General features: G+C 44.0%; 1 long non-coding RNA gene across 1 annotated transcript; it reads left to right on the forward strand.

The window, feature by feature from the left end:
• The first annotated feature begins 4,976 nt into the window (after positions 1-4,976).
• On the forward strand, positions 4,977-6,856 carry LOC147988229 (uncharacterized). The gene is made up of 4 exons (XR_015616039.1): positions 4,977-5,590; positions 5,687-5,940; positions 6,042-6,160; positions 6,466-6,856. It is a non-coding gene; the product is annotated as an uncharacterized LOC147988229 (long non-coding RNA).
• The last annotated feature ends 3,269 nt before the right edge of the window (positions 6,857-10,125 follow it).

Here is a 10,125-nt window from a genome sequence, read left to right on the forward strand (position 1 = left end):
GTGGCCAAGGTCGGAGAAGAGACGATGGTCGACGGTGGCGGCGGAGCTCCAGAGGCTGAGCGGCGCAAGGAGGACGGCGCGAAGAGGCACGAGGGGGAAAAGAAAATGACCCCTCGGTCCTATTTATAAAGGCAGGGGATAAGTGTCAGGCGCGAAAATCAAGGGGGCGCAAATATGGAAGTGAGGCAGAGCTGTCGCCTCGATTGTCGGAGACCCATTAGTGAAGAGGTGTCATACACAGTTTTTAATAAATGACGTCACGACGGTTTACCACGATCTGAGAAGATGACATCATGGCGGTTTACCAAATTATGAGAAGATGTTGAAGACAAAGTTTTTATTAAGGATTGACATGAACCTGTTCAAATAAATATGGGGCCTAATGTTGGGGATATTACTACTGGGCGTAAACCGGCCAGGACAGGCCGGGTTAACTTCATCAGTAGTTGAGTATGCTTGAAGCCCATGAAAGCAGAAGAGGATGTTATGTAAGGGCCCAAGGCCCAGAACCGGTTTAAGGCCTGTAGCCGTGAACCGGCATTAGTATGTAACTTGTATTGTAAGATAGAAAGAGTGGAGACCGAACCGGACACATTTATGAGCCGGTCTCGTGACTCTATAAACCGACGGGTGTCACCCATGTATATAAGGGGACGACCCGGCGGTAGTTCAGGACAACAGACAACAACTTGAGAATTAGGCGAAGCATATTCGCTCCCTGGTCATCGAAACCCCATCAATTCCATCACAACTAGACGTAGGCTTTTACCTTCATCGAAGGGGCCGAACTAGTATAAACTCTCTTGCGTCCCTTGTCCTCTTTAACCCCTTCAAGTTAACCCGTAGCGATGGCTCCACGACTAAGTCCTTTCAAGAGGACATCTGCCGTGACAAAACCACGACACTGACCGAAGAAAAGTTCCAAGCTCAAGTGGATTGATTTGGTAATATTCTACTTCTTCTAGCGCTTTATATACATGTGCCCATTTCATGAGTTGATTGCCCAGCACTTTGTAAATACATGTAACCAAAAAGTGTGCAAATGATTAGTATTGCTCCCATACTTTGGTAATATTCTACTTCTTCTAGCGTTTTTTGAACTCGACCTTCGATATATTAGACTGGTTGCATCTTAAACATAGCCTCTAAGGTAGACTTGTACTACCTTTGCTATTTGGCATGCTTTCCGCATCATGTCTGCAAGACTGACAAAGCTCTATATGGCCTTAAGCACTCACCCCATTGCCCGGTATTCTCTTGCCTCAGCTCCCGGTTGCAAAACCTTGGTTTTGTTCCTTCTGGATCCGTTGAATGATGGAATGTCTCTTCCCATTGTTTTGGAATAATAGCGAGTGATAATGGGCTCTGTACTCAAAACGTCTGTGGTTAGCGTTGGTACTGCATCCTATTCTTAACATGTCTGTGGTTGCACTAGCTGAGTTGAATTTTGAGGTTTAATTGATATCTACTCTTGTGAATTGGCATTGATAGCTCTCCTATAATCTCATCTCATCCTTTGTTAAGTTTACATTAGGCATGAAGAAATAAGAAAGAAGTTGTATGTTTGTTCCATGTCTTAGAACAGATGACAAATTTCCATTGTTTGGTTACCTACACAAATTTATAAATTCAGTGTTCCATGCATTAGTTTTGTAACAAAGGTCTCTGATTATCCGGACTAATATGTTTGCTGCTAAATTTCCTGCATATATATATAGGCACCACCAGAAAGAAAACACTGAATTTTTCCAAGGCTTGTGGTTTCGGGCAGGACTGCAATGCCAATGCAAGCATGTGATACTTGATGGACTGCCTACAGTACATCACCTTACCAAGTTCAGTTTGCTTTGATTCCAGTCGTTGCGGATCTCTCAACTAGTAGTGGAATAATGTGCTGCACCTTGTTGTCTGACCTGATGCTTGTTTTTTTTCTGCTTGTGCAGGAGGCTGAACTGAGACCGCCTACAGCACAGCGCCTAACACATCGATTGGTAGCTGAATCTCGACGTCGATGGTCGACGCCTTCGTTTGTACATGGACAGATTCGGTCTTCGTATATCACCTCAATTTGTTGAACGATGGAATATTAGTGAGTGATACGGAGCTGCTCTTTGTACGGCTGTTAAACATCCTGTTGTTGAATGACTACACTAGCTAAGTCGAATTATGACGAATTTTCGAGGTTGAATTGGTAGCCGCTTCTCTTCCCTAAAACCGTGTTTATATTTTGTTTCTGCCACTTGGAGCTCATTTGTAGTTGTGCTACCCATTTTATTTTATTTTGTTTTATTTACCTTCTTTTCCTCCGTTGTCGCAGTACCCCTGTCCTTGACAGCCGAGCTGGTGAGCTTGTGCCATTTCACTGCTCGGCGTCGACGAAGGAAGCACAAAATGGAGTTTCTAGATGCCGCGAGAGGAGGGCGAGGCAGCGACGAGGGTGGACAAGGGACGACGACACGCCCAACCACGGCCGGACGAATGGTCGTGTCCTTGCCGGTTCGGCAGTGGTCATGTTGGCTGTGGTGAGCCTGTGCGACAGTGCGAGGCAGGCGACAAATGGTCCATGTTGGCTGATGACTTCAAAAAATAAAATTCTGAAGAAAAAAACCCGGCTCAAGACCGGTAATGGGCCAGCCCAAGAACGCTCAACTCGCGCGAGGTGGGCGATAAACAGTCCTCGGTGGTGCTCGGCGGGAGTTGGACGCCGACTTCAGAAAAAAAAATCTGAAAAAATGGCTCAAGATGGGTAATGGGCCGGCTTAGGAACACTCATCTGTGCGTTCGGCTTGGAATAGGTAGGAGAATTCTCCATCCACCGGACCAGAAGCGCGACCAAGGGAATCCTCCTCCCTGTAGGGGATACCAAAATGGGCCGGCCCAGAAGCTAGGGAGGCCACAACCTCCTTTTATCTTTTTTTTACAAAAAATTCTATAAAAAACTTTTAAAAAATGTTGACCAAGCATTTGGAAAACAGTTAAATGCGTATCGATAAATTTTTTCACATATAAAATAATTGATCATGTATCTAAAAAATGTTAATCAAACATTTGAATTTTTTAATAGGTATTTATAAAATGTTCATCAAACATTTTTAAAATGTTAAATTTGTATAGAAAATATGTTGACCATGCACTAAAAAATGATGAATTTTTTTATCATGTATAAATATATAATTCAAGCATTTGAAAAAAAGGTTGAATAACTATTTGAAAAATGTTAATCAAGCATTGGGAAATTTTTAAATGTGCAAAGATAAAACTATTAACCGTGTCTTCAGAAAATGATAATCGAGCATTTGAAAAAATGTTGAACAAGTACGTGAAAAAAGTTAATGAAGCATTTAAAAAATGTTAAATGTGTGTAGAAAAAATTCTGACCATGTATTATAAAATAATGAAATTTTTTGGTCACGTACATAAAAATGTTAATCAAGCATTTCAGAAAATGTTAAACAAGTATTGGAGTTTCCTTAATCAAGAATTTAGAAAACGTTAAATTTGTATATAAAATGTTAACATTGTATTAAAAAAAATCATAACTTGTATTTGAAGATTGTTAAACAAGCATCTCAAAAAACTGTTAAATGTGTATAGAGAAAATCTTGACCATTTAAAAAATGTTAATGTGGTATTTAAAAAATGTTTATCAAACATTTGAAAAATCTTAAAATCTATTAGAAAAATATATATGATATATATAAAAATACGTATAGGAAAACAATGAAACCCGAGAGAAAAGAAAAAAACAACAAAGTAGGAAACAAAACCGAAGAATAACGAAGAAAACATAAAGAAACGAAAATACACAGTGAAAGCGAGAAAAATAATAATGAAGAAACCCAAATAAAAAATACGAAAAATGAAAGCAAAGAAACGAAAACAATGAAAATAGTGGGTAAAGGAGAAAATCCGGTGGAAAATAAAAGTAAAAACAAAAAACAGAAAAAAAAACAAAACAAAACACCCTGCGAAAAGCAGCTCGTTTCACCTAAAGTACGCCGCACCCAACTAACTTATCACGAAACGAACGGCAAGCCGAGTGGCTACCAGTGCTCTCGATCAGCTGGGAGACCAGGGAGTGATCCCTCGGCGCCCCCATATTTCTTCCCCATATTTTAAGTCTTGTGCGCGCTAAACGGCTAGCCCGATACTGTTGTCGCTCGATGCGAGGGAACCTCTGGTCTCGCACAATGCGAGACATAGCTCTAACGCCTACGGGCTGACCCGCAGTGGCGGATCTAGCTTTGGGTCATGGGTGTGTACATCCAAAATTCCTTGGAGCAACTAACGAAAAAGTACTTCTTCTGGAGCCCTCGCAACGTCATTTGGGGTGGACAGAGAGTGAGCTACTTGACACGCTCTTAGCCTTCGTCACGTGTCATACTTTGGACGCTCCCTTCGATTTTTTATTTGCACGCTTTTTTGACTTTTAGATGATTTTTTTTCCTGATCTTTCTTAGCTTTTGGAAAATAAAAATTTGGCCGAAAAAACACGTTTTTTTGGTTTCGCGAGAGGCACGGCCATGCCTTTCAGAAACGAAAAATATGTTTCTTTTCTACGAGAGGCATGGGCATGCCTCTTGAAAATGAAAAAGAACGTGTTTTTTTTCTTCCGCAAGATGCATGGCCTTGCCTCTTGAAAATGGAAAAAATATGTTTTTTTCTTTCATGAGAGACACGCACAGCCGTGCCTCTTGAAAACAAAAAAGGAACATGCTTTTCTTTCCTTTCGCGAGAAGCACGGTTTTTCTTCCTTGACCGTGTGCCTCTTGAAAGCGAATAACGTTTTTCTTTTCTTCCGCAAAAGGTAGGGATTTGCTTTCGGAAGCGGCACGGCCGTTTCTGGGCCGTCAGATAGACTGGCCCGTCACGGGCACCAAATCACAGGAAGCCCGGCCCACACACAGTTTGGCCGGAGTTGCCTTCCTCCAGCGCATCGTCTTCCTCTCCGGCCACCCACCCACCCCACCCCGCACCGCACCGCACGCCACCACCACCTCACCGGCCGGACTCCTTCCCGCTGCGGTTGCTTACGGTGCCGCAGCTGAGACCCATCAGTTCCCCACCTTTGCTCCCCGGTCGGCAGCCTGGCCGTCCGCCCTTCCATGGCGGCAGTGGTCGCCGGCGGTATCTGCAGGCCCAGCGCGGCGGCAGCGGCCCTGCCTCAAGTCACCATCTCCCTGTCCTGCGACATCAGCCTCCCCCTCACCTTCCTCATCCTCCAGGCCCCCATCCCAGCTCCCCCGATCTCTCTCAGAGTCTGAGTAGTGTTCTCTTCTGAACCCCCATTGTTTCCCCTGCCTCCCTCGCTTGCAGATGCTCTCGACAAGAAGGAAGGTCGAGGGCGTCCAGTTCGGGTGGTGTATTTCTTTGCTGGGGACCGTTCGGGTGGTGAACGGTGTTTTTTCTGCCATTATTAATTATAAATCCTGAATCAATACACCTTTGGATTTCCCTTCTTCTTTACAGCACGTCATTCCTGTGTAGTTTCAAAACTTCCTGGTACTGGTAGGCAAAGAACTCGCTGATTTGGAAAGCTAGCAACTTCTTGACACGGATAAGGCAGAAGCAGAATGCTCTTGTTGCTCCGGTGATTATTCTGTACTAGCATTTAATCATTCCTTTTGTGGCAGTAGTAGCCTATTGGTGCTCTCTAATCTTTGTACTCCGTATGCTTTCCCTGCAGGCATGAAAGAACACATGACATGTTGCACAACAAAACATATAATCTTGACCAAGTTGCTTTTGCATCAGAGGGAATAACTGAAGATGCTCAACAGACTGTATCTTGCCTTCTTCCTATCAAGTTCGCTACTGATTCTGGGCTCCCGCCAAACTTATGTTGAATTGTTTTTCAATTATTAACAGATGATTGCAGTTAAGGCAGCCAATAAAGAGCTGAAAGGGATGATTATGACTGCCAGGATTGAAGATATAGATGTATGCGACATCCTGTTGTGTACCAGATTCTGCACTTGCTTGCTTATTTTTCCTGTCTAATTTTGTTTCAATTCCATGTGAATCTATACTTGCTTTCATAGTCCGCAGAGCATGCAAGACGAGATGATGGATCTTATGGACGTGAGCAATGAAATACGAGAAACTCTTGGTAGAAGCTACAATGTCCCATATGACATCGATGAGGAGGAACTTATGGGCGGTATGGCTCTTATTTGTACTCCTAGTTGCCTATTCTTAGATGACTCAAACACCAGATATTATCACCTTAAAGTTACTGAATCACCTAGTTTCCCTTACAGTGGTAAACCAGCCAGGAACCACTCATCAATTTAAATTCTGTAGTTGAATTCGATCCACCAAACTCTCAGTTTTTATCAGTTCTTAGGTCCAGGATTTTACCTGAAACGTTTCTTTGGCACTTTTGTTGTAAGCCCTGTACTATTAATTTACTGACAAGACAGTTCTCTGTTTACTGTGCTCATTTTGTATGTTGAAAAAATGCAGAGTTTGATGCTTTGGAAGCTGATGGACTTTAAATCAAAATCAGTCCCATCGTACCTCTAACCAAACAAGGAGACAGATCTCGATTTTGAGCTTAACTTACCTGCTGCACCAAGTGGTCATGCAGCAGTCACTGCAAACTGGCAGCAGGTAGCTAGGTATGCCAATTGCGAGACTTACTAGTTTCTGTGATGTTGATTATGGCGTTGATTTCCTGAGAAAGAAATCGATGGTTCATGTCATTTCCCATGCAATCACTGTGCGTGAAGTTGTAAAACGGCTTCTTTATCTCGTCACATGATCTAAACGACAGGCTAGATACGTGCGATCATTATGGAAGTATTTCCTAACCTAAAAATTGTGTATTTCGGGTTTAATTTCATGTCAAGTACCTATATTGTTGGTGTGAACAACTGAACTTATCCTAGCTTGATATTACCAGCAAAAACAACTCACGGGAGGACATGCAAACCACTTTAATGCCAAACATGTACCATATGATGGATTTGATCCTAAGCTTTTGGAACAATTACCGTTGTCTCGGTCCTATCATACCACATCACATACTTCGCTTCATTTCAGTTTCAGTGAACGTCTATGCTTGTGTCCCAACTAGTAAACTAATTTGTTGTGCTTGCTTTCCTCTGCTTGTGCAGGAAGATGAACTAGGACTGCCTGCAGTGCCACACACGTCAATTCGTATCTGAAATTAACAAAAACAAGCTATGGTGTAGGTTTGATCTTGCTGGAATTTAGTCTATTTTGGGCAGCCCAATAACTATTTCAGAAATTCCTAATAAATCCTAGAGGCCCACTTAGCCCATTTGTGCAAGGCAAGTGATACTACTAAAGTTTAATTCCACATTGCTAGTTTAGTGGGAGTTGGACCTCCTTATAAGGGAGTTTTTTTCCCCACTTGTACGAGCATGAGAATAAGAGGGATATCCACGCGCGCTCCTCCGCCGCCCGCCTCGTCACGACGCGCCGCGCCGCGCCGCGCCGCGGGTTGCGGGAATGAGCCGAGCCGATATCTAAATTTTTGCCACACACTCTTTGTTTCGCCTCCCGTCGTTGCCCTCTCGCCTCCTTCTCTTGCGCCTACAAAAGGGAGGTCGCTCCTCCCAGAGAGATGCACCAGAACCTCTTCCTCCTCTCGCCACAAGTTTCTGAGCACTGCGCTGCTGCTACAATCTTCCCCATCCCGGCTTGCGGCGTGCACCGCAGGTCGGGACAACAGGCCTCCGAAACCGCACCTTTTGAGTCCTGTACGGGAGAAGGGTGATAAGGTTTTTGGGGAGCGCTCAGTGCGACTACTGGCTGCTTCATCACGGGCGATCCGGTTGCCGACGACTACTTCCCCGACGACGACTTCTTCCCCGACGTCCACGATCTCCTCGACGACATGGCAGGCGAGGACACCGACCCCAAGTCCAGCACTTCCACTGCTGCTGTCCCGTACATGTTCTTGCTCTTTCTGTTAGATGTCATGACAGAGTTCTTTGCTCTACTTTCCGTCCTACATGTGTTAGGTTCTACTTCATATATGCAACTTCATCTAGTGTCTGTTCTAGATGTGTTTAGTTCAAGTTCATATATGCAAATGCTCTTTACCTTCTCTCTGTCCAAACGCATGACTTGTTTTATCTCTACTATATTAGTCATGCTTTATCTAGTATTTCTGTTAATAAAATCATTCAGTAAATTTCTAATATTTCCAACAATCCAAAAACCTTATTATAGGCAATTTACCCCGAGTGGTTTTGCTACTTCCATGAGACCTCCTATGTTTGAGGGTATCCACTATAAGAGGTGACGCGTGAGAGCAGTCTTATGGTTTCAAACCATGAGTTGCTATGACGCCACTCTCGGCAAATCTGAAGGAGAGCTTGATGCTCAACAGGCACAAGCTTTTCAGAAAATTGATACTCTGTTTAAGGCTGCTCTCTTGAGTGTTCTTGGTGAGAACATAGTTGATGCTTATGCGTCAATTGATAATGGAAAAGATATGTGGGATGCACTCGAGGCCAAGTTTGGGGTCTTGGATGCTGGCACTAAGCTGTACATCATGGATCAATTCTATGATTACAGGATGACTGAAGAGCGCTCCGTGGTTGAGCAAGCTCATGAGATACAGTCATTTGCTAGAGAACTTGAGCACTTCAGTTGTATGCTACCGGACAAGTTTGTTGCCGGAGGTATCATCAATAAGCTTCCTCCTTCATGGAGGAACTTTGCTACCTTGCTGAAGCATAAGAGGCAGGAGTTTTCCTTCCTGGATTTCATTGGCACTCTTGATGTGGAAGAAAAGGCGAGAGCAAAGGACACACGTGCTCGAGGTATTGAGAGAGGATCTAGTGCCATTAGTATATAGTAATGGCGCACCACATGGCGCACCTCTGGGTGGTGCGCCATTGCTATCAAAAAAAAGATTACTTATGGCGCACCGCTTTGGGGTGTGCCATTGCTAATTCGACTGATCCCTTCGTCCCTCCCTCGCCAGATCCACTTCGATCCCTCCCTCGCCACACCCTCACGCGCGCCCCCCCTTCCGCCGCCCGGCCGACGCCATAGCCGCGCAACCGTGCTCGCCCTCTCCCCCGCTCGCCTTCTCCGCCAGATCCCGAGCCTCGTCGCCGTGTTAGCTGCGGCCATCGCCGTCCTCGCACCTCGGCGGCAAGTCCACGAGCTCCGCTTCGTCCTCCCCGACTCCGGCCTCGAGCTCGTCTTCGCTGCATCACCCTCGTCTTCCCCCTCGGGCACCGCCACCCTCCGCTGCTACTAAGCTCTCGCCGGCCTCCTTATGCCACTCGGTGAGCTTCCCCTCTCCCCATGCTGCTCTCCTCTTCCACCTGGTGCACCGTCGAGGTTTCCAATTGAAACATGTTCAACAATTGAAACAAGTTCAGAAATGTACAGTCTTAGCTGAAGTAATTCAGATGTTTGGGCTTGAACTTGGAGTAGAAAATCTACTGTAAATTCAGATGGTTACTGGATTCAGTTTGAGTTTGCTACTGTACATTGTTATTCACAGTAATCTTCAGTTTTTCCTCTTCAGTTTGCTACTGCATTCGAGCAAGAACTATAGGCTTCCTTGCAGATTAACTGAAGCAAGATCTATAGACTTTTCTTAAACTTGTAAATGCATGCCTTATTACTGTCCTAGTAGATTGCATTGACTGTTCCAACCAAGGTAGTATGGGTGACATCTGTACCTAAGTCTGCTTTGAAATATTCAGCTAACAACTAAGTTTGATCATTGGTGGTGTCTGGCTAGCTAGTACCCCAAATAACTATTCTGCTCTTAGTTCCATGTTACTGAAGTTGCATTGTTTATTTAAATATAAACAACAGAAACCAACAGAATTTGAAATTCAAGTGCTCCTGAAGTGTTCCAGGATTCTGGTTTTTTGACTTGGGGATCTGTTGTTTCCAAATAAACCAGCAGAAATCAAATACCATTGTTATTCATTAAAAAAACTAATTATTACTGAACAAGAGGAAACAAAATTTTATGTTATGTTTCATGAACTAAATAGTCCTACCTTTGAAAATATTCAGCTCAGCTTGGAGTATTACATTGTAAATCACAGTGCTATTTTGTTGTAAGGGAAAAGTATACTTAGATCGCATCAATTTGTAGTTTGTGTTTTTATTTGTTCCTGA

This window comes from Triticum urartu, chromosome 1A (genome assembly GCF_056163025.1).
Source record: "Triticum urartu cultivar PI428250 chromosome 1A, HENAU_Tu73, whole genome shotgun sequence".
NCBI classification, from domain to species: Eukaryota; Viridiplantae; Streptophyta; class Magnoliopsida; order Poales; family Poaceae; genus Triticum; species Triticum urartu.